Genomic DNA, 24,609 nt, shown 5'->3' with positions numbered 1-24,609 from the left:
ACTGGCCCTTGACAAGTGAGTTGCCACCACTGGAGCGTGGAGTGCCGGGGCCTGTGGGAGGTTGAACGGCGCTGATTAGATGCGGCAAGCAGCGTTCATTTGAGTGGAACTATTCCCGCTGTTAAACCTGCAAATTACTTATCTGGAGATAGAGCACGGTAACGGGCCTCTCCGGTTCAACGGGCCCGAGCTGCCCGGTTACACCCACCTGACCGATTAACCCATACGTCTTTGGAATGGGGGAGGCAACCGGAGTACCCGGTGGAAACCCCACGGGGAGTGCGTACAAACTCCTCGCGGACGGCAGCAGGTCACTGGCGCCGTGATAGCGCCACGTCAATCACTTCGACACCGTGGCGTCCCGACTAACTATCGGATTTGTTGTCGTGTGCACAGGTACGCTGAGGTAGAGGTACAACGGAAAAGTTGCCTGCAGCAGCATCGCGGGTGCGACGATTCATGTAACGCACAACGTAAATTATAAATAAATTATGCAAGACGGTGAAGGGGGAGAAAAGCCTGCAAAATGAGACATTGGTGCAAAATTAGTGCTTTCTTGATACCTAGGTAAAACGGACAACATAATCCAAGTTCCTTTCCGCGCCTTCTGGCACCTCGGGTGACAACCTTGCTGTTTTCTTTAGCATTTGTCTGTTTCCTTTTCACAAGGCCGAGTTGCTCGCTCAGTGCTCGTCCCAGCACAAGAGCATGCAAGGAGCCGGATTCAAACCCAGGACGACTCGCTTTGAGGTCTGGTGCAGATGCCAGTACGCCACTGGCTGGCTTAGCATGATCAAAAACCCCAGCGTAATCCCTTTGGTGGTTGTCTGACGGTGACGGGAAACCTGTGTGGGAGAGTTTTTAAAGTGGAAAAGCATTAAACTGGGGCAGTTCCACTCTCTTAACCTCAGCAGTTTGGGTCCAGGGGTATGAACAAGCATCACAAACTGGGACCTTCCTTGGTTGCAGTGGATGACCATGACGTCTTCTGTGCTTTGTCATGCCCTTCACTGTCCAGAGTGTTGCAGTACCACCTTGCTGGCCGTTGGATCTCACTGTAGATCTCATCCATCCAGTCTACCCGAGCTGACTTCACATGCTGGGATGGGCATGTCCCTATCTCCGGGGCACGAGGCCGCCGCTGTCCCCTCATGGTTTGGCCCACTTGGCGAAGCGGTGCCCTGGGGTGTGGCCGCTGTCGCATGCAAACAGCCACTTGAGACTGCAGGTGAGAGCTGAACATCCCGTGGGGACCAAAGGTGGGCAAACTGCCCCAGGAATGGACATGACAAACCCCTTCACCAGAGGAGCTAACTCTCCCTGGACATTCCATATACCCCAATCCATATAATAATACCAGTTACTATCTTAAGATTGATTTTCTTGCAAGCACTTGTATGGAAAAAAGTGTTTATGAAAAACTGTACATAGACAAAGACTGACAAACACCCAATGTGCATAAGAAAACAAACATTGCAAAGTAACAACAAATAATACCAAGAACATGAATTACAAAGATTCCGTGGAAGTGATTGTAGGTCGCAGAAGCTGCTCCGAGTTGAGGTGAGTAGAGTCATCCGCACTGGTTCAGGAGCCTGATGGTTGAAGGGTAGTAACTGCTCCTGAACCTGGTGGTGTGGGACCTAAGGCTTCTGCACCTCCAGGCCAGTAGTGATAGCGATGGGCTGGACTGTATTCACCATTGTCTGTAGCCTTTTCCATTCCCGGCCACCGGGTGTGTCTATACCAGGCCATGATTCAACCAATTAAGGTCCTCTCCACTGTGCACCTATAGAAGTTTGTCAAAGTTTTACGCAAAGGCAAATCTACGCAAACTTCTAAAACATTTGAGAGGTGTAGATAGTCCAAGCAGGCTCTTTCCCACTGAGTTTGGGTGAGACTAGAACTAGAGGTCATGGGTTAAAGATGAAAGGGTAAATACTTAAGGGGAGGGTGGTGTGAGTGTGGAGCAAGCTGCGAAGGGAAGTGGTGGATGTGGGTTTGATTTCAACATTTTAAGAGAAAATTGGATCGGTGCCTGGATGGGAGGGCTATGGAGGACAGGTGCCGGTTTACGGAATGAGGCAGCGTGGACTAGATGGGCTGAAGGAACTCTTTCTGTGCTCTGACTATGAAACTAGAGGATATTTCGTATCTGGATGTCACTGATAGAGCAGGGTTTTGTTATCCATAGTTAATTATCACAAATCGTGTGGGCACGTGGCCGAGTGGTTAAGGCATTGGACTAGCGACCTGAAGGTCGTGAGTTCGAGCCCCAGCGGAGGCAATGTGTGTTGTGTCCTTGAGCAAGGCACTTAATCACACATTGCTCTGCAACGACACTGGTGCCAAGCTGTATGGGTCCTAATGCCCTTCCCTTGGACAACATTGGTGTCGTGGAGAGGGGAGACTTGCAGCATGGGCAACTGCTGGTCTTCCATACAACCTTGCCCAGGCCTGCGCCCTGGAGAGTGAAGACTTTCCAGGCGCAGATCCATGGTCTCGCAAGACTAACGGATGCCTTTACTGTTAGTTAATTATCTCTGAAATAAGCCAACCAATTGCTGGAGTCACGTACCAGGCTGGGGCTGGAGGGCAAATTTCCTCCTCTGACAAGTGTTAGTCCACCAGCCTGGTTCTGACAACAATCTGACAACTGTGGTTATCATTTATTGGTGACTAAATATTAATTGCATTCACATTCCACAGATGCTAGTCTAGGTTACCAGTCAAGTGCTTTGACCTCTGCGGTACTACAATGGTCAGATATGTACAAAGAGAACAGGGACAGGTTAATCAGTGATCAAGCAGAAAGTTGACTGTTATTCAGCACAATCGTGTTACAGCACCTGCGGTACTGATTTGGGATTCAACTTTCGTCGCTGCCTGTACGTTCTCCCTGTGACCAAGTGGGTTTCCTCCGAGTGCTCTGGTTTCCTCCCACATTCTAAAGATGAACGGTTATGGATTGTGAGCAAGCGATGTTGAAGCTGGAAGCATTGCAATGCTTGCGGGCTATCCCCGGCCCATCCTCGGACTGTGGTGGTTGTTGACGCAAAACGATGCATTTTGACGTACATGGGACAAGTAAAACTGATCCTGTCTCTTTTTATGCAAAGTATCTTGTCACCTGAGAGTAACTGGAGAGAGAAATCAACATGCCCATCATTAATGACCTTCACCATCCGGGACATGCCTTCTTCTCGTTGTCACTAACAGGTAGGCGGTGGGAGCCTGAAGCCACACATTCACTACTTTAGGAATGGCTTCTTTCCCTCTGCCATCAGCTTTCTGAAAAGATCATGAACACCACCTCAGTTTTTGCTCACCTTTTTTCATTATTTTTAAAGTTATTTTTCTATTGCAACTTAGTATCTTTAATGTATAGGTCCTGACGAAGGGTCTCGGCCCGAAACGTCGACTGTACCTCTTCCTAGAGATGCTCCCTGGCCTGCTGCGTTCACCAGCAACTTTTGTGTGTGTTGCTTGAAATTCCAGCATCTGCAGATTTCCTCGTGTTTGTGTTTTTAAAATCTTTAATGTATTGCACTGTTTCGCACTGCAAAACAACAGATTTCACAAACTATGTCGGTGATAATAAACCAGATTCTGATACAGTACAGAAACAGGCCTATCGGCCCATTGGGGCTGTGCTGACTATCAGCCACCCATTACAACAAGGATTCCCAGCTTTTTTTATGCTGTGGACCAATACTGTAGCCAGGGTTCTGCGGACCCCAGGAATGGGAACACCTGCGTTACAACTAATTTGCTGAGGAACTGAAGTTCTTCTCAGAGACTGCAACAGAGTTAACAAATTTAGGATATGCCAATCTAAGGCCTCAATTATTCCCTGAAGATTAGAATTGAGAAAAGCAGACGTAACCTCTTGCGCTCCGGGACAAAAAGCCGCAGAATATCCAGCCTCTCCTTGTCACTCAACCCTTCCAATCCTGGTAAAGATTGAAGATTGGGTGGTCAGTGTTCTTCCCCAGGGTTGAGGAGTTTAACCCTAGAGGTCATGGTTTAAGGTGAGAGGGGATAGATTTTTATGTTAAAAGGGAAATCTTTTTCACATGGGGGTGATGGGTATATGGATGAGGTGGCACTGCAGGTACATTTATTATATTTGGTTGGGTACACGAATAGGAAAGGTTTGGAGCAGGGTTTCCCAACCTGGGGCCAATGGACCCCTTGGTTAATGGGTAAGAGTTTGGAACCCCTAGTTTGGAGGGAAATGGCCCAAGTGCGGGCAAATGGGATTAGCTCAGCTCGGCACCTTGGTCAACATGGAAAAGATGGGCTGAAGGGCCTGCTTCTATCCTGTGTGACTCTCTAATTCAATTAAAGCTGACCAATAAACTGTGGTGATGAATCACATTTATTATCACAGTCTTATATAATGTGTTTGGTGAAGTTTGTTCATCTGCTTACTGTGAATAAATCCAGTTAATAACCAGGTACCCACCCTATTTAACTGCTTCGGGTTTCTAACAGTGGGAGGGGGGGACTGGCAAACATTCACGAATTACATTCTATTTTCTTCCAGTGCCACATTTGAAAATAGCTCTACCTAATTTAGATTCAATTAATCAGCCCAGCTACTCTCCAGCCTTGGGTTCTGTGGTTTATTTTTTTTATTGTAGACTCTCGTTTAGCCTGAATTGGGTGTGAGTTCATGGTTTTTTTATTCCTCATTTGTTATATTCTGTGATTAACTGTCTAGGATCTTACAAAATAGAACCAACCTGGGGCCAATCTATGGGAGGGTCATATTTGAGGGTAATTGGGGCTTTGCCATGGTTATTGTAACCAGGTTTCTTTTAACAAGAATATTTGGGTGGGAGTGAGGGGATAAAATCCCACCCCTCAGCTGGGACTTTTCTGGACTGTGTCCAAGGTGGTCTAACTTCTTGAGTTATTGGTCGATGCAATCACGCAGACAGGGCAAAGCTCACCAATGTTTCCAGACAGACAGAACGTGGAACATAACAGCACAGTACAGACCCTCGGCCTACGATGCTGTACCAACCTTCTAATCTACTCTAAGGTCAATCTAACCCTTGCCACCCACATAGCTCTCCATTTTTCTTTTGCCTATCTTTGATTCTCCTAAATGTCCCTGCCAAATGTATCTGCCTCTCTCCACCCCTGGTAGCACGTTCTATGCACCCACCACTCTGTGTATGGAAGAAAGAAAAACCGTACTTCTGACATCCCTTCCCTCAAATCACTTTAAAATTATAACCATATATGCCACATATGCTGCCTTCTATTTGCTATTTCCATCCGGGGAAGAATGTCACGGCTTGTCCTCTCGATCTATGCCTCTTGTCTCCCTTTCTCTTCACCATTTACACCTCGGACTTCAACTACTGCACAGAATCTTGTCATCTTCAGAAGTTTTCGGATGACTCTGCCATAGTTGGATGCATCAGCAAGGGAGATGAGGTTGAGTACAGGGCTACGGTAGGAAACTTTGTCACATGGTGTGAGCAGAATTATCTGCAGCTTAATGTGAAAAAGACTAAGGAGCTGGTGGTAGACCTGAGGAGACCTAAGGTACCGGTGACCCCTGTTTCCATCCAGGGGGTCAGTGTGGACATGGTGGAGGATTACAAATACCTGGGGATACGAATTGACAATAAACTGGACTGGTCAAAGAACACTGAGGCTGTCTACAACAAGGGTCAGAGCATTCTCTATTTCCTGAGGAGACTGAGGTCCTTTAACATCTGCCAAACGATGCTGAGGATGTTCTACGAGTCTGTGGTGGCTAGGGCTATCATGTTTGCTGTTGTGTGCTGGGGCAGCAGGCTGAGGATAGCAGACACCAGAATCAACAAACTCATTCGTAAGGCCAGTGATGTTGTGGGGATGGAACTGGACTCTCTGACGGTGGTGTCTGAAAAGAGGATGCTGTCCAAGTTGCATGCCATCTTGGTCAATGTCTCCCATCCACTACATAATGTACTGGGTGGGCACAGGAGTACATTCAGCCAGAGACTCATTTCACCGAGATGCAACGCAGAGCATCATAGGAAGTCATTTCTGCCTGTGGCCATCAAACTTTACAACTCCTCCCTTGGAGGTCAGACACCCTGAGCCAATAGGCTAGTCCTGGACTTATTTCATAATTTCCTGGCATAATTTACATATTACTATTTATGGTTCTATTACTATTTATTATTTATGGTGCAACTGTAACGAAAACCAATTTCCCCCGGGATCAATAACATATGACTATGACTATGCCTCTTATCATCTTGTAGTCACCTCTCACCCTCCTTCACTCGAAAGAGAAACTTCCTAGCTTTCTCAACCTATCCTCATAAGACATGCTCTCTAAGACAGACAGCACGCTGGTAAATCTCCCCGCACCCTCACTAAAGCCTCCACATCCTTCCTATAATGAGGTGACCAGAGCTGAACACAATATTCCAAGTATGATCTAACCAGAGTTTTGGAGAGCTGCAGTATTACCTCGGGGCTCTGGAACTTATTTCCCTGACCAGACAACCTACAGCATAAATTTTTAAAAGTCGCTTCTTAATTGAGTATGCAGAAAGAAATGCAAAACACCTGCGTCGAAGTACTTGGCACATCAGAATTTTCCTAAAGTATTTCAGAGCCAGTGAAGCACAGGGCGTTCCCCGGGTTACTGATCACCAGACTCACGAAAATCTGACCACACAAGTTCTCCCAATCATTTGTAAAGCATTTTTCAAAGTGGTAAAAGAAATCAAGTGTTTGAGTGGATACAGTTTACATTCAGTGGCCACTTTATTAGGTACAGGAGTGGAACCCGGTGTGACCTTCTGCATCCACTTCAATGTTTGACGTGTTGTGCATTCAAAGACGCTCTTCTGCACACCACTGTTGGTTATCTGAGTTACTGTCACCTTTCTGTCAATGTGAGCCAGTCTGGTCATCCTCCTCTGGCCTCACTCAATAACAATGTGATTTTGGCCACAGAACTGATACACAACTGGACGTTTTGTCTGGAAACTCTGGAGACTGTTGTGCTTGAAAATCCCAAGAGATCAGCAGTTTGAGATGCTCAAACCACCCCAAATGCCACCATCATTCCATGGACAAAGTCACTTAGATAACGTTTCTTCCCTCATTCTGATATTTGGTCTGAAAAACAATTGAACCTCCGGACCATTTGTGCATGTTTTTATGTACTGAGTGAACAGCTGATTAGATAGTTCCATTAAGGAACCTACTAACGAGGCTACTGAGTGTGTATCTTAGTTTCAATGAGGGGCAGTGTTAGGGTGAAGTGGGGAAAAAATCATCGCAAGGGTATGCTGAGTGATGGTATTGTGTGCAGTTTTGGGCTCATTATCTAAGAAAGGACATGTTGTCATTGGAGAGGGTTCAGACCAGGTTCACAATGATCTTGAGAACAAAAGGGTTAATGTCTCAGGATCGGGGAGAAAGTGAAATGGTTGGGCCTTTACTTGCTGGAGTTTAGAAGAATTTTGGGGGGGGGGGGGAATCCTATTGAAATCCACCAAATATTGAAAGGGTTAGGTAGAGTGGGATGTGGAGAAGATGCTTCCAATAATGGAGACATCTAGGACCACAGGGCAGAGCCTCAAAGTAGAAGGACATCCCTTTAGAACAGAGACGAGGAATTTCTTTAGCCAGACGGTGGTGAATTTGTTGCTATAGATGTCTATGGAGTCCAATTCATTGGGTATATTCGAAACCAGAGGTTGATGGTTCTTGATTAGTCCGGGTATCAGTGGTTAGGAGGAGAAGGCAGGAGACTGGGGTTGAGATGAAAAATAAATTGGCCATGATTGAATGGTAGTGCTGATTCACTGGGCGGAATGGTCAAATTCTTCTATGTCTTATGGTATGGGAAGCTAAGGAAAATGGATGTTTCAGACTTTGGATAAATCTCCCTTCGCACAGTTGTCATTAACCCTTGCATAACCTGAAGTCTGCCTGCACTTTTGAACAATAGCTGCTGTTGCAAAGCAGGAAATTCACCAGCTAGTCAATACGTAGCATGATCCCCTAAACAGCTGCTGCTTCCTAGTTGGAACTTCGGGCTGAAGGTGAGGTACCTCCTCCAGCTCAGACTCCTGAGGCTGTGGATGACAAGTCATTGGGAATATTTAAAGTGGAGGATGAGAGGTTCTTGATTAGTAAGGACATCAAAGATTACAGGGAGAAGGCAGGTGAATGGAGTTGAAAGGGATAATAAATCAGCCAATGATAGATTGGCAGAGCTGATTCAGGCCAAATAGTCTAATTCTACTCTTGGGTTCTATGGTCTGAGAAGGCCAATAAGACCATTGTTGGTTTCTCATGATGGACTGGGCAGAGTACACTTCTCCACAACCTCTTGATCAGGGTATCATTATGGACTAAGAGGGCATTCAGTCCATTTGAATCCATGCTGTCTCTCAGTAGACCAATTTTCCTCTCGACCTGCAAATTATTTTCCTCCAAGTGCCTTTTGAGTTCCCCTATGACAGCTCTGCTTGATACTGTTTCCAGCATCAGATGCTTGCTATTCTAAGTGGGGGAAAAATGTTTCCCCACACATTTACTTGTATACATTCTAATTGGATCCCTCACTAAGACCTAAATAATATTCAAGCTGATGCCCTATAAGCACCATTCGTGCCACCAAAGAACCAGGTAAAGGGCATCTCCAATAGTGTTTGAGTAACTCTCCATGACATTCTAGATTTAAGCTAAGTTTGTCATACAGTGAAATACATTTTGCATCAATGACTGGCACGGTCCCAGGATGTTCTGGGGGCAGCCTGCAAGTGCCGCCATGTTTCCAGCACCAGTGTAGCATGCCCACAACTTACAACCCCTGATCCATAAGTTTTTGGAATATGGGAGGGATTTGAGGTACCCTGAAGAAATGTACAAACTCCCTACAGTGGTGGAAATTTGCCCCCAGTCTTCTGGTCTGTGGCACTGAAAAGTCCGATGCTAACCGCTGCACTACCGTACTGATGTCATCATTAGGCCTCCCAGTATCAACATCCTGGGGTTTCACTTTTGACCAGAAGCTCTATTGGACCGGCCATGTTAATAGCATGTCGGAGGTTGGATTTCTTCTGGTGAGTGACCCGTCTAACAGTCTAAGACCTTCCCATCATCTCCAAACATAACTCCGGCGTGTGACAAAGCTGTCTCCACTTGCAGAGGCAAGTCCAGGACAAAGCATCCCACTTGATGGAATCACTCATTACCCCTATCATTAGTGTGTTAGACCCACTGTGGTACTTACCCAGACAACTCCAAAACCACCACCCAAAGCTGCAACCTATACTAGGTTAAAAACAATAAGGGCATCAGTCTCCAGGGAATACTGTGACCTGTAACATCTCATCCAAGTTGTCACCATCCCGATCAGAACCCCTTGTCACCGGTCTAATTCCCAGATCTCCCTCCCCCAACAACAATGCGGAAACACCTTTATCAGAAGGAGATCGGTGGTTCAAATGATACTTTCTTCGAGGCAGTGAGGGTTGGAAAGCAAATGCTGGCCTTTTCTGTGTGAATAAGTAAGTTAACTTGATATCAAAGTAAATTTATTATCAAAGTACATGTATGTCACCATATACAACCCTGAGATTCATTTTCTTACAGGCATTCACAGTAGAACAAAGAAATAAATGGAATCAATGAAAAACTACATGCACACAAAGTCTGACAAACAACCAGTGTCCAAAAGAAGACAAACTACGCAAATACATTTAAATAAATACTGAGAACATGGGTTGTAGAGATCTTGACCGTGGTTGTGGAGTCAGTTCAGTGAGGTGTGAAGTTATCCATACTGGTACAGGAGTCTGACAGTTGTTGGGTAATAAAAGTTCCTGAACCTGATGTGTGACCTGAGGTTCCTGTACCACCTCCCTAATGGCCACAGTGAGAAGACTTGGGTGGCAGTGGGGGTCCCTGATGATGGATGTTGTTTTTCCTGTGATAATGCTTCTTTTAGCTGGGGAGGGTTTTACCTGTGATGCACTGGGCTGTATCTACTACTTTTCGTAGGCTTTTCCATTCAAAGGTATTGGTGTTCCCATACGAGGCTGTGATGCAACCAGTCAGGGTACTCTCCACTGCGTACCTCTTGAAGTCTGTCAAGGTTTTAGCTGACATGCTGGATCTGTGCAAACCTCTGAGAAAGTTGAGACGTTGCTGTGCTTTCTTTGTAATGCCACTTGCATGCGAGTGTGGCTTCCCCAACACCTTGCTAAGTTCTGGTTAAACTTCGCAGCCCAGCGTACACACAAAATCTTTGCAGCCATGCTCTATACTGCTTGACCTGCTGAGTTCCTCCACCGTTGTGTGTGTTTGCACGCGGTGCGTTGTGCTGGACTTCCAGCAGTCTGCAGAATCTGTTATGTTTTTGACGCTGCTGTATATTGAATTTTACATCAGTGTCGGTAAGCTTTATCCTCATCCTCCCAGTATTTAAAGAAAGCAGGCTAGAAAAGAATCTGATCCAACTTCAACCTCTAAATAGTTATAAATCATAGGTATCCCGCAGAAATTGGAAATATAAACGGAATTCAATCTGACAGGTCATTTTGAGCAAACCTTTCCCCTGTTGTTATTCGGGGCAGCCTGGGCTAAAGTGTCTGCGTTTGCAGAGTTATGGGGTCCTTTGGTATGAGTTCTGTCAGCAGTGATGGGCTGGTCAGGAAATGGCTTCCTTCCAGCTGTTGCTTGGCTGCAGTAATGATATGGGCCAGTGTAAAGCCACAAATCATACGGTGCTTTAAGGCATGTTCAGAAAGCAGCATTTACACTGACAGGCTTCCTGAATTTAGCAGAGACTGAGGACACTGATTGATGGCTGGTGAATCACAGTGTGGAACTATCTTTAATGCAAAGGTATTTGGGGGTTACATGCTTTGCAAATTCCACTTCTCTGATTTTTAATTCGGATCCAGTCATGGGGTTAATTGTTAATATTCTAAGCAGAGGAAGTCATTGAAAGAAAATGGGATGTTTCAGCTAATTTACAAAGAAGGAATTTAAGTGTGACAAATAATTAAGTTAACACAAAACTTTCACAGTTCATTTCCCTCCACTGATGCCAAATAACCCACTGAGTTCACTATATTTTTTTTTGGAACCAGAATGTTATTGGAATTGGTTTGTTATTGTCATACGTCTCTCTATACATTGGCGCACAGCAGTGGTAACTGCGAGCAGCTTCAAGCTCCTGGGAGTACACACCTCACACAGCCTCTCATGATCCCAGAACACATCCTGCACAGTCAAGGCACTGGTGAGCTTTCTTGACTTTCTGAGGAGACTGGAGAGAGCTGGACTATGCATATCAGTACTCGAGTCCTTCTGCAGATTCGCAGTAGAGAGCGTTCTCACATGCTGCTTCACTGCACGGTACGGAAACTGCACTACAGTGGGTAAGGAAGCATCTAATGAGTGGTCCTAACTGTCCAAAGCCTCACTAGCACCAGCCTATTTGTCGTCAAGGGTGTATCTGCAGAAAGGTGCTGGTAAAGGCTATCTCAGATTGGTTGTCATGTAATAACCCAGATCTTATTAGTCAGCTGAATGTAAAGAAGCTGTTAGGAGGCAGTGATCATAATGATTGAATTCATACTGCAATTTGAGAGGGAAAAGCAGAAGTCACATGTATCTGTATCGTAGCGGAATAAAGGGAATTACAGAGGCATGAGAGAGGAGCTTGCCCAGGTGAATTGGAGAGAGATACTGGCCGGGATGATGGCAGAACAGAGGAGGCTGAAGTTTCTGAGAATAGTTCACAAGGCACAGGATAGATATGTCCCACAGAAGAAGTAGTTCTCAAACAGCAGGGATAGGCAACCGTGGCTGACAAGGGAAGTTAAGGACTGCATAAAGGCCAAGGAAAGGTCACATAAGACAGCAAAAGTGATTGGGAAGCTTTTAAAATTCAACAAGAGGCAACTTTTTTTTTAAAAAAAAGCTATAAGAAATTAAAAAGATGAAATATGAGGGCAAACCAGCTGATAATATAGCAGGATACTGAAGTTTTTTTTTTCAGTTACATAAAGAATAAAAGAGAGGTGAGAGTTGATATTGGACCACTGGAAAATGATGCTGGTGAGGTAGTAACGGGGGACAAAGAAATGGCAGATGAACTTGATACATACTTTGCTTCATTCTTTACTGTGGAAGACCCTAGCTGTATGCCAGAGGTCTGTGAGTGTCAGGGAGCACGAGTGTGTGCCTTTACTATTATTTTACTAATAGTGCTGGGCAAACTCGAGGTCTTAACGCAGGTAAGTCACCTGGAACGGATGGACTACATCTCAGGGTCCTGAGAAAGGTTGCTGAGGAGACAACGGATGCATTGGTCATGATCTTTCAAGCATTACTTGATTCTGACATGGTCCCGAAGTACTGGAAGATTACAATTGTCACTCCACTCTTTAAGAAGGGAGGGAGACAGTTAGCCTAACCTCAGTGGTTGGGAAAGTGTTGGAGTCTATTATCAAGAGTGAGGTTTCAGGGTACTTGGAGACTAATAATAAAATAAGTCAAAGTCAGTATGATTTCTGTAAAGGGAAATCTTGCCTGATAAATCTGTTAGAATTCTTCGAGGAAGTAGCAAGCAGGGTGGACAAAGGAGAGGCAGTGGATGTCCATTTCTTTGTGGATTTCTGGAGGTCCAAGATCCGTATGCTCCACGACCGCTGGACTAAGTGTGTAAATGCAGGAAGGGAGTATGTTGAAAAAATAAATGTGCTAGGTTTTTAAAAATTGACTCCTTCTCTCTTAGGCCACGAACTTATCAATAACCCCTCGTAAGATGCACTTAGAGTATTGTCAACCATTTTGGGCCCTTATGTCAGAGGAGGAGTTGTCATTGGAGAGAGTCCAGAGGAGATTCATGAGGATGATTCTGGGAATGAAGGGGTTAACATATGAGGAGCATTTGGCAGCTTTGGGCCTATACTCGCTGGAATTTAGAATGTGTGGGGATCTCATTGAAACCTACCAACTGTTGAAAAGTCTATGATGGATGTGGAGAGGATGTTGCCTCTGCTGGGGGTATCCAGAAACGCTCTGCCGCAGACTGCGGTGGAGGCCAAGTCCGTGGGTATATTCAAAGCGGAAGTTGATAGATTCCCGATTGGTCAGGGCATCACAGGATATGGCGAGAGGGCAGGGTGTATGGGGTTGAGTAGGATCCGGGGTCAGCTATCATGAAATGGCGAAGGAGACTTGATGGGCTGAATGGCCTAATTCTGCTCCAATGTCTTATGGTAACATCATCCGACCCTCCTTGCTCGTGGACTGTTTGTCCACTCCCATCAGGGAGGAGACTACGTTGCATCCACACCAGGACCACCAGACTTTCTTTCCCCGAGCAGTAAGGTTGATCAACACCTCTGCCCACTAACTCACCCCTCCACAAACCCCCATCATCACTATCATTTCCTGTCAGGCACCTTGTGTACAGACACTCTGAGTGCTAGTGTCATTTTATGGACATCTAATCAATCTGTGTATGTAAGCTATGTTAAGTATTTCTACTTAATGTTCTGTATCTGTTTTTTTTGTACTGCATCACATCTGGAGTAGCAATTGTTTCATTCTCCTTTACACTTGTGTACCGGAAATGACATTAAATGATTGAAATCTCGAAACATATCAATTTGCAGTGCAAAGCATGTCCTCTATACTGTTCGTACAGATCAAATCATTACACAGTGCACTGAGGTAGAACAAGGTAAAAGAGTAACAGAACGCAGAATAAAGTGCATCAGCTACAGAGAAAGCTCAGTGCAGACAGACAATAAGGTGCAAGATCATAAAGAGGTTGATCGTGATGTCAAGGCCCATCTAGCCATAGTCGGGGACTATTTAGTAGTCTCTTAACAGCGAGGTAGAAGCTATCCTTGAGACTAGTGGTGGAGGTTTTCACCCATTTTGTACCTTCTTCCTGATGGGAGAGAGCAGAAGAGAGAATGTCTGGGGTGGGACTTGTTTAACTTTTCACGGCCTTGGTAAAGCATAAAGAGCCCAATGAGGTGATCTAGTCTTGGGATGTCCTGATGCAACATTCCAACGTATAACATCTATTATTTTATTTCTCCCATGGATGGTGTTTGACTTGTTGAGTTCCTCGAGCACAGGGGTTCCTAGCCTTTTTAATGCCACGGAGCCCTGCTGTTAACCGAGGTGTCTGTGGACCCCAAGTTGGAAACTCCTGCTCCAGCAGCTCGCTGCTCTGGATTACAGCATCTGGAGTTCCTCACCTCTGCATGAAGGAGAGGCTGGCTTCCGTGAGGTGCTAAACCGTGTCCACAACTCTCTGCAGCTTCTTGCAGTCACAGGCAGAAGAGTTGCCGTCCCATGCTGAGGTGTATCTGGATAAGATACTTTCTATGGTGCATCTGTAAAGATTGGTGACGGTTATCGGGAACCATTGAGCACATCTATGTGAAATGCTGTCGTAGGAAAGCAGCATCCATCATCAGAGAGTTTCACCACCCAGGCCATGCTCTTTTCTAGCTGCTGCCATCAGGTAGAAGGTACAGGAGCCTCAGGACTTGCACCACCAGGTTCAAGAACAGTTACCACCCCTCAACCATCAGGCCCTTGAACAAAAGGGATAACTACACTCACTTGCCCGTCCATTGAGATGTTCCCACAACCAGTCATCTCACTTTAAGGAATCTTTATCTTGTTATTTCATGCTGTCATTATTTATTGCTATTTATTCATATTTGTATCTGCACAGTTTGTTTTCTATGCTCTTGCTCTTTCATTGATCCTGTTTACAGTTACTAGTCTATAAATTTGCTGAGTATGCCTGCAGGAAAAAGAATCTCGGGGTTATGTATGGTGACATGTATGTAGTCTGATAATAAATTTTACTTCTGAGCTTTTTTTGTGGGTATTATCTCCTCGCTGGATGTTATATTCATTTTCTGGTGATTCCCAGTAGTGACCTCAGCAAAGTTAAATTAAATGTACAGTCGGCCTTCCTTATCCACGAGGGATTGGTTCCGAGACACCCCTCCCCCGGCAGAAAAACACAGATGCTCAAGTCCCTTATTTAACCTGTCTCAGTACGGGTGGACTTTAGGACCCAGGGCAGCACAGGACCCGCCGCCCGCAGTGTTTCTATTCCGTTGATTTATAATACCTAATACAATGTAAATGCTATATAAGTAGTTGTACTGTGTTGTTTAGGGAATAATGACAAGAAAAATGTCTGTACATGTTCAGTACAGAAGCAACTATCGTAGCTCTTCTGGGAACACTGATGCTGCCTCGGCATCAGCCGATCCCAATTCTCCCGTGATCTTTAAGTTCTTGAGGCTGTAGCACTTTACATAGCCAGCCAGCCATCCCTAGCACTAACACTTCCACGAATTTCAGCTTCTTTCCGCTTTATTGTGCGAATGCTCGATTCGTTCTTACCGACCTTACGGCCCACTTCGGAACGCGACATGTCACTCTTCAAAAGACCTAATATTTCTAATTTCTCGGCGAGAGAGAGCACTTTATGCTCCCTCTTAGCCTTCGAGGAATTGCTTTGACCACGTAATTGCTTTTTAGGAGCCATTTTTTCACAGAAACAAAGTAGCGATCAAATGAGACGTGAGATGAACAATGCTCGAACGACGAGTGCTGGGGAGAGAGAACTTACGAGGTTTTCCCGAGCCGCGTTAGTTGAATTCGCACATGTGGAACTCGCGGATAAGGAGGGCCGACTGTATTATCAAAGTGCCTGTATGTCACTAATCACTACCTTGAAATTCATTTTCTTGTAGGCATTTACAAGAAAATAAAGAAATACAATAGAAATTTATGGGAAAACTGTACAAAGACTGACAACCAACCAACGTGTAAAACAAACGTTTGCAAATTTTAAAAAATGTGAGAACGGGAGTTGTAGAGTCCTTGAAAGTGGGTCTGTAGGTTGTGGAATCAGTTCCGAGTTGTGAGGGTAGTTATCCACACCGGATGCTGGGTAATAACTGTTCCTGAACGTGATGGTGTGGTACCCAAGGCTCCTGTACCCCCTGCTCGCTGGTAGCAGCGAGAAGAGAGCGTACCCTGATGATGGATGCTGCTTTCTGTTGGCAGCACTCCTTTGTCATTTTATAATTCTTTGTCGCATATGTGGTAAATCAGCTTATTAGAATCAGGTTTATTATCACCGTCTCATGTCGGGAAATTTGTTGATTTGCAGCAGCTGTACAATGCAATGCACAAAATATGCCATAAATTATCGTAATAGGTAAAGAAACCAATGAGTAATGTCAAAAGAGAACAAAAGTACTGAGGAAGTGTTTGTGGTTCATTGTCCATTCAGAAATCTGGTGGCAGGGAAGGAGCTTATTGCTGCTATTATACCTCAGTACTTGTGACAGATATCATTATTGTCACAAGTACAAAGGTACAGTGAAAACTTGTCTTGCATACCGTCCGTACAGTTCAATTAATTCTAGCCATGCTATTTGTGCCGGTGAATATTGACAATTGTAAAGGGAGTTTCAGCCAAGCGAGATCAGACCAGAAGTTTACCCTTGATTACTTCAGCATTGCAATCCTCTTACAGAGTTCCCTCCACTGAAGGTGATCAAACCCAGATGTCGGAAACCATTTACGCAATGTAGGTACTGGTATTTTGCAGGCTTAGCACAAGCTACCAAGGATAAACCTTTCTTCCCCCATTTCCAGCCAATGTCCGCACACCGGTTCCCACAGGGGGCACCCGAGCTTGCGGGAGTTCAGCGACACTGGGACCACTTCCATCATTTTTGTTATAATTTATTTTCAATAATAAAATTGTACAAAAATTACCTCCTGATATCCCTTCCTATACTTTCCTCCAATCACCTTAAAATCATGTCCCCTCATATTAGCCCTTTCTGCACTGGGAAAAAATCTCTGGCTTTACACCCGTTTATCGTTTGTGGACTGATGCCATACCAAGGCTGCTGGGCAAACCAGTGAAAAAAGAAGACTGGTGTGACAATGGAACTCCAGATCTAAGCTCCTTGTGTATTCCAGTGAAAGTCAGATGCCTGAAACTTCATAACTTGCTGAAGTATCCCAGAGATGCAGAACAGCTTGCAATGTGTTTCCAATCTTCGCTGGTTTTTCTTTGCCGATTCCCAGCGCTGGCAGTTTGTTTCTCTACCCACCCAAACCCCATCCTGTTTCACTGTAAGTGTGCCGGTCCAACTTGGAAAGCATGCCGGCCCATCGTTCACTCGCGCCGCTTGTTGTTTGTTCGGAATAAAAGCCAGAAAGAAATGGCATTGTCGGGAAAGTAGCTGGGCTCGAGAGAACCATACATCCCGGAGTGGAGCTGTGATTTTTGTGGATCACGCCCCAGGCTCTGGATTAAGTTAAATACATTGTTAGCTTTGGATCCTGTGAAGAAGGCATGGCTCACTTCACAGTACAAAATCCACCCCCCACCCTGTCTGCCTGTTTTAGGAGCTGACTGCAACTTCTGAAAGCTACTTTTTATTTATCGCATGTACATTGAAATATACAGTGAAATGCATCATTTGCATTAACAGCCAACGCGCCTAGGGGTGCGCCGGAGGCAGCCCGCCAAGTGTTGCCACACATTCTGGCACCAGCGTTCAGAGATAAATAAAACACTTTAAACCAATTTCACAGCACATTTAAAGCAAAGATTTTATTCAAAGGGCCAAGCAGGGCATTTTGCAAGAGGATTCTGCAAAAAATACTGGACCGAGCAGCAGGAATTTGTAACAATTGCATCCAAGACATGCCATCTTCTCATAACTACACAATCAGTGAGGAGGTACAGGTGCCTGAAGATGCATCCTCAGTCATTATGGAACATGTTCTTCCTCTTAACCATCAGAGGTCTGAATGGTCTATCAACAGTATTATTATTCCTTGTTGCACTCTATTCATTGTGTAGTTTACAGTGAATTTATGTCTTTGCACTGTACTGCCATAATGCACACATCATAGACATCAATGATAATAATCTGATTCTGAAGGAGGGCAGAGGTTTATCTCACTCCACACACATCAAAGTTGCTGGTGGACGCAGCAGGCCAGGCAGCATCTCTAGGAAGAGGTACAGTCGACGTTTCGGGCCGAGACCCGGACAGTCCTGACGAAGGGTCTCGGCCCGAAACGTCGACTGTACCTCTTCCTAGAGATGCTGCCTGGCCTGCTGCGTCCACCAGCAACTGTGATGGGTGTGGCTTGAATTTCCAGCACCTGCAGAATTCCTCGTGTTTACGTTGAGAGGTTTATCTGATGTTTTGACTCTACGCTCTCTGCCACTACACATAAAGAGTTTGTATGTTCTCCCTGGGCCTGTGTGGGTTCTCTGGTTTCTCTCCCACAGTCCAAAGACGTACCGGTTGGTAGGTTAATTGGTCATTGTAAATTGCCCTGTGATTAGGCCAGGGTTAACTTGGGGGATTGCTAGGTAGCATGGCACAAAGGGCCGGAAGGGCCTATTCCGAGCTGTATCTCTGTAAGTAAATAAATGCATGTCTGAGCATTTGAACAAGGTAGTAAAGAATAACATAATTTCTATGGGTACAAAACTCAGAGTGTTGTGGCGCTACGTTCATTCCACACTAACACACGGAAGCTAATGCTGGACAATATCAAAGTAAAACAAGGGAAGACTCGAAGCTGCAGAAATGTGGTTTTTGAGAAAAATGATGAAAATATAGTGGAAGGAGAGAGTAGCAAATAAGGAACTGTTGCAGAAATGGAGAGCCAATGTAATCAATCAGAAGCGGCCAGGACTTGTGATATGCACCAGCTGCTCATACAACCATCCACCACCTGCTCCCATGGTTTCATGTGACCCTGATCGGGGGCTAAGCAGGTGCTACACCTTGCCCAAGGGTGACCTGCAGGCTAGCGGAGGGAAGGAGCACCTTACGCATCCTTTGGTAGAGATGTATCTCCACTCCTCCACCCACTTTTGAACACAAAAGATAATAATGTGATTAATCACAATTCCAACGGCCATAATTACCTACTTAAATGTAACGGTCTGAATGTAGACGGGTAACAATGTAGACAGAATTTTATGTTTACAATGAACAAGCGACGCTGCAGACTGTAACATTGAAACAGCGAGCTGTTGGCCTCCCCCGTCGCTGTGGCAGGAGCGCCATCACGTTCTCCCTCGTTGGTGAGAATGAGGGCCTGTTGAGATGTTGAAGGGTTGGGATGGACAGTAGTTTTTGATGGACTCTAGGTCATTGTCTTTGGTGTTGGCATGTGGCCAAGTGGTTAAGGTGTTCGTCCAGTGATTTGAAGGTCGCTAGTTCCAGCCTTGGCTGAGGCAGTGTGTGTGTCCTTGAGCAAGGCACTTAAGCACACATTGCTCTGCGACGACACCGGTGCCAAGCTGTATGGGTCCTAATGCTCTTCGCTCGGACAACATCGGCGGCGTGGAGAGGGGAGACTTGCAGCATGGGCAACTGCTGGTCTTCCATACAACCTTGCCCAGGCCTGCGCCCTGGAAACCTTCCAAGGTGCAAATCCATGGTCTCATGAGACTAACAGATGCCTATAAAATAAGATCATTGTCTTTAGGGGCTTGCACGGTGGGTGGTGAGCCTTACACCTCCTTTGGTAGAGAAGTATCTTCACTCTGTCACCCGTGGTACATGTACAATAATTGACCACTATCGATTTACCATGATCAGTAAATCTGCAGAAGATTACAGAGTTGATAGTGTGGAAAGTAGTCTTATGCTGCAGAGAGATAGCAATGCATTGTTGAAATGGACTGAAAGTTGGCAGATGGAGCATAATCCAGACAAATGAGACACTCAGACATACTCCAGGAAGGATGGGCTCTCATGGAACATGGAGGAATAGACAAATCTTGGAGTACAAGTCCAGAGATCCTTAAAGGTAGTTTAGGTAGATAAAGGATCTAAAAAGCGTGGATTGGGACAGGTTGTTCTCTGGCAAAGATGCGATTGGTAGGTGGGAAGCCTTCAAAGGGGAAATTTTGAGAGTGCAGAGTTTGTATGTTCCTGTCAGGATTAAAGGCAAATTGAATAGGAATAAGGAACCTTGGTTCTCAAGGGATATTGCAACTCTGATAAAGAAGAAGAGGGAGTTGTATGACATGTATAGGAAACGGGGTAAATCAGGTGCTTGAGGAGTATAAGAAGTGCAAGAAAATACTTAAGGAAGAATCAGGAGGGCAAAAAGAAGACATGAGGTTGCCTTGGCAGTCAAAGTGAAGGATAATCCAAAGAGCTTTTACAAGTATATTAAGAGCAAAAGGATTGTAAGGGATAAAATTGGTCCTCTTGAAGATCAGAGTGGTCGGCTTTGTGCGGAACCAAAGGAAATGGGGGAGATCTTAAATAGGTTTTTTTGCGTCTGTGTTTACTAAGGAAGCTGGCATGAAATCTATGGAATTGAGGGAATCAAGTAGTGAGACCATGGAAACTGTACAGATTGAAAAGGAGGAGGTGCTTGCTGTCTTGAGGAAAATTAAAGTGGATAAATTCCCGGGACCTGACAGAGTGTTCCCTCGGACCTTGAAGGAGACTAGCGCTGAAATTGCGGGGGCCCTGGCAGAAATATTTAAAATGTTGCTGTCTACGGGTGAAGTGCCGGAGGATTGGAGAGTGGCTCATGTTGTTCCGTTGTTTAAAAAAGAATCGAAAAGTAATCCGGGAAATTATAGGCCGATGAGTTTAACGTCAGTAGTAGGTAAGTTATTGGAGGGAGTACTAAGAGACAGAATCTACAAGCATTTGGATAGACAGGGGCTTATTAGGGAGAGTCAACATGGCTTTGTGTGTGGTAGGTCATGTTTGACCAATCTATTGGAGTTTTTCGAGGAGGTTACCAGGAAAGTGGATGAAGGGAAGGCAGTGGATATTGTCTACATGGACTTCAGTAAGGCCTTTGACAAGGTCCCGCATGGGAGGTTAGTTAGGAAAATTCAGTCGCTAGGTATACATGGAGAGGTGGTAAATTGGATTAGACATTGGCTCGATGGAAGAAGCCAGAGAGTGGTGGTAGAGAATTGCTTCTCTGAGTGGAGGCCTGTGACTAGTGGTGTGCCACAGGGATCAGTGCTGGGTCCATTGTTATTTGTCATCTATATCAATGATCTGGATGATAATGTGGTAAATTGGATCAGCAAGTTTGCTGATGATACAAAGATTGGAGGTGTAGTAGACAGTGAGGAAGGTTTTCAGAGCCTGCAGAGGGACTTGGACCAGCTGGAAAAATGGGCTGAAAAATGGCAGATGGAGTTTAATACTGACAAGTGTGAGGTATTGCACGTTGGAAGGACAAACCAACGTAGAACATACAGGGTTAATGGTAAGGCACTGAGGAGTGCAGTGGAACAGAGGGATCTGGGAATACAGATACAAAATTCCCTAAAAGTGGCGTCACAGGTAGATAGGGTCATAAAGAGAGCTTTTGGTACATTGGCCTTTATTAATCAAAGTATTGAGTATGAGAGCTGGAATGTTATGATGAGGTTGTATAAGGCATTGGTGAGGCTGAATCTGGAGTATTGTGTTCAGTTTTGGTCACCAAATTACAGGAAGGATATAAATAAGGTTGAAAGAGTGCAGAGAAGGTTTACAAGGATGTTGCCAGGACTTGAGAAACTCAGTTACAGAGAAAGGTTGAATAGGTTAGGACTTTATTCCCTGGAGCGTAGAAGAATGAGGGGAGATTTGATAGAGGTATATAAAATTATGATGGGTATAGATAGAGTGAATGCAAGCAGGCGTTTTCCACTGAGGCAAGGGGAGAAAAAAACCAGAGAACATGGGTTAAGGGTGAGGGGGGAAAAGTTTAAAGGGAACATTAGGGGGGGCTTCACACAGAGTGGTGGGAGTATGGAATGAGCTGCCAGACGAGGTGGTAAATGCGGGTTCTTTTTTAACATTTAAGAATAAATTGGACAGATAAATAGATGGGAGGTGTATGGAGGGATATGGTCCGTGTGCAGGTCAGTGGGACTAGGCAGAAAATGGTTCGGCATAGCCAAGAAGGGCCAAAGGGCCTGTTTCTGTGCTGTAGTTTCTATGGTTCTATGTGGTTTTGGAAAACTGGCCTTCATTAGTCAGGACACTGATTACAGGAGTCGTACAGCTATATAGCACAGAAACAGGCCCTTTGCCAAACAAGATTCCTATCAGAGCTAGTTCCATTTGCCTAACCCTCTAAAATTTGACCCATAACCCTCTAAACCAGGGGCTTCCAACCTTTTTTTTAATCCCATGGACCAATACTGTTAAGCAAGGCGTCCATGGGCCCAAGGTTGGGAACCCTTGCTCTAAGCCTTTCCGCTCCATGTACCTGGCCAAATGTCCTTTAAGTGGTGTAATTGTACCAACCTTCACTGCTTCCCCGGCTGCTTGTTCCATGTATGTACCTCCGATTGTGCGGAGAAACTTGCTTTTCAGATCCCGTTTTGAATCTACCCCCTAGCTGGGAGCAAAGCTGTGGTCATCCATCTGATCTGCACCCTTGTGATTTTGCAAACCTCCATAAGGTCATCTCTCAGCTTCTCTCGCTCCAGGGAAGGCCTGTCCAGTCTCCCCTGATACCGCCACCTTCCCAGTCCCAGTAACAGTGCATCTTGATGGCATCTTTCTCATAGCCGGACAACCAATTTGCTTTCAGTTCAAGTTTAATTATCATTCGGCCATACACATGAATATATCCAAATAAAACAGCAGTCCTCCAGGAGTAACGTGCAAAACACATTTACCAACATTCACAGCACAAGACAGATACTTTGTTAGCACATATAGTTACGACAGCAGAAAAACATAGTAACAAAAAATAATAGCCTAAATCCCTGAGTGTTATGGTCTGTCGATTGATGGTGCGTGGGACGTTGTCCTGGAGCCACGTTTCTGCAAGAACAAGCACGCAGCAGTTGCGCATCTCGTGCTACTGCAGCCATGGATGAACGCAATCCAGCTTGTCTTCTGCCATGCTGGAGGGCAGTGTTATTGGGAGGGGCCAGCCCTAGACCCAGCACGGACTCCAGCACACCAGCTGCGCCTCTTTCCTCTCCCACACTACCTCCGGCAGCGCCTCCCCTGTGTGGCTGTAGCCGGCGACCCCGCCGCACCCTCCCGCTACATGAGGGCCTGGTCACCGAAGCTGGGACCAGTCCCTCAAATATGTGGAAGGATCCTGTCTGTAAACAAAGTGGCGTTCCCTCAGTACTGCACTGGAGATTGGTCACCAAGATGAAACTTGCAGAAGCAAGAAAATATGAAGCACTGAGCTCCTGTTAACAACATTTAAAGCGACTTTGAGGCTAAGATATCACAGTGATCCACCGTTGTTTAAACTGCCTCTCAGAAAATATCATAGCTGTGTGGGGTTGGGAGGTTTCTGGGAGTCAGCTTGGCTTGACTTAAAAGCTTTCTGTAATGGCAAAAACACTTTCAAAAGGCAACAGGGATATCACACCCATGCACTGGAACAACATCCTCCAACCAACTCACCATCCAAGGTCAGAAATACCTTGATGTTTCAAACAAGCTGGCTTTGGAATATTCAAGGCACATTTGATTTAGAAAATGTAAGACGCAAACAATTTTCACAGAGTCGATTTATCGCCACTTTGATGGAAACAACACCAGGGTCGCTGGAGTCAAAAAAAAAAGCTATTGTGCAAATTTGTATTTTTATGCATGAAATTAGATTTTAACATGAAATTGGATGGGGAAAACCAGACCTCGAGAGAGAATTTGTAGAATGTCTAAGGGATGGCTTTTCAGAACAGCTTGTTGTTGAGCCCACTAGGGGATCAGCTGTGCTGGATTGGGTGTTGTGCAATGATCCAGAGGTGATAAGAGAGCTTAAGGTTAAGGAACCCTTAGGGAACAGTGATCACAATATGATCGAGTTCACTTTGAAATTTGAGAAGGAGAAGCTGAAATACCGACACGTTGTAACTTAGTGTAATAAAGGAAATTCCAATGGCATGAGAGGGGAGCTGGCCAACTGGAAAGGGACATTTGCAGCAAGGACAGCAGGGCAGCAACGGCTGGAGTTTCTGTGAAAAATGAGGGAAGTGCAAGACAGATATACAGGTGTCCCCCGCTTTTCGAACGTTCACTTTACAAAACTTCACTGTTACGAAAGACCTACATGAGTTACCTGTTTTCACTAACAGAAGGTGCTTTCACTGTTACGAAAAAAGGCAGTGCGTGCCCCGAGCAGCCGCTCTCCCCGGGAACGGCATTCTTGCCGGCATTGCTTAAACATGTGCCTGTGAACAGCCGTTAGCAAGATGAGTTCTAAGGTATCGGAAAAGCCTAAAAGAGCTCGTAAGGGTGTTACACTTAGCGTAAAACTAGACATAATTAAGCGTTTCGATCGTGGTGAATGAAGTAAGGACAAAGTGAGTTTGGCTTGTGGAAGTTGACGAAGATGATGTTGAAGAGGTTTTGACATCCCATGACCAAGAACTGATAGATGAAGAGCTGATGCACTTGGAAGAGGAGAGGATAACAATTGAAACCGAATGCAGTAGCGAATGGACCAAAAGTGAAGTCGTCCAGGAACTGAACGTGAAGCAACTGCGTGAGATTTTCGCTACAATGATAA

At 45.2% G+C, this 24,609-nt stretch overlaps 1 protein-coding gene across 4 annotated transcripts in view; it reads left to right on the top strand.

Moving 5' to 3' along the window:
• The window catches only part of LOC134355407 (prickle-like protein 1), a 149,986-nt gene that overhangs the window by 47,765 nt on the left and 77,612 nt on the right, over positions 1–24,609 (top strand). Inside the window, exon 1 of one of the 4 annotated variants that reach the window (XM_063065238.1) lies at positions 1,375–1,563. The exons of the other annotated variants lie outside the window; for them this stretch is intronic. The gene's annotated coding sequence lies outside the window, so the exon portion shown is untranslated. Of the gene's footprint in view, positions 1–1,374; positions 1,564–24,609 lie in introns of those variants that run through there. 4 annotated transcript variants of the gene reach the window in all.

This window comes from Mobula hypostoma, chromosome 13, assembly GCF_963921235.1.
Source record: "Mobula hypostoma chromosome 13, sMobHyp1.1, whole genome shotgun sequence".
In the NCBI taxonomy this organism is placed as follows: domain Eukaryota; kingdom Metazoa; phylum Chordata; class Chondrichthyes; order Myliobatiformes; family Myliobatidae; genus Mobula; species Mobula hypostoma.
Note: the sequence above shows the minus strand (reverse complement) of the source record. Positions and strands in the feature narration are given on the sequence as shown.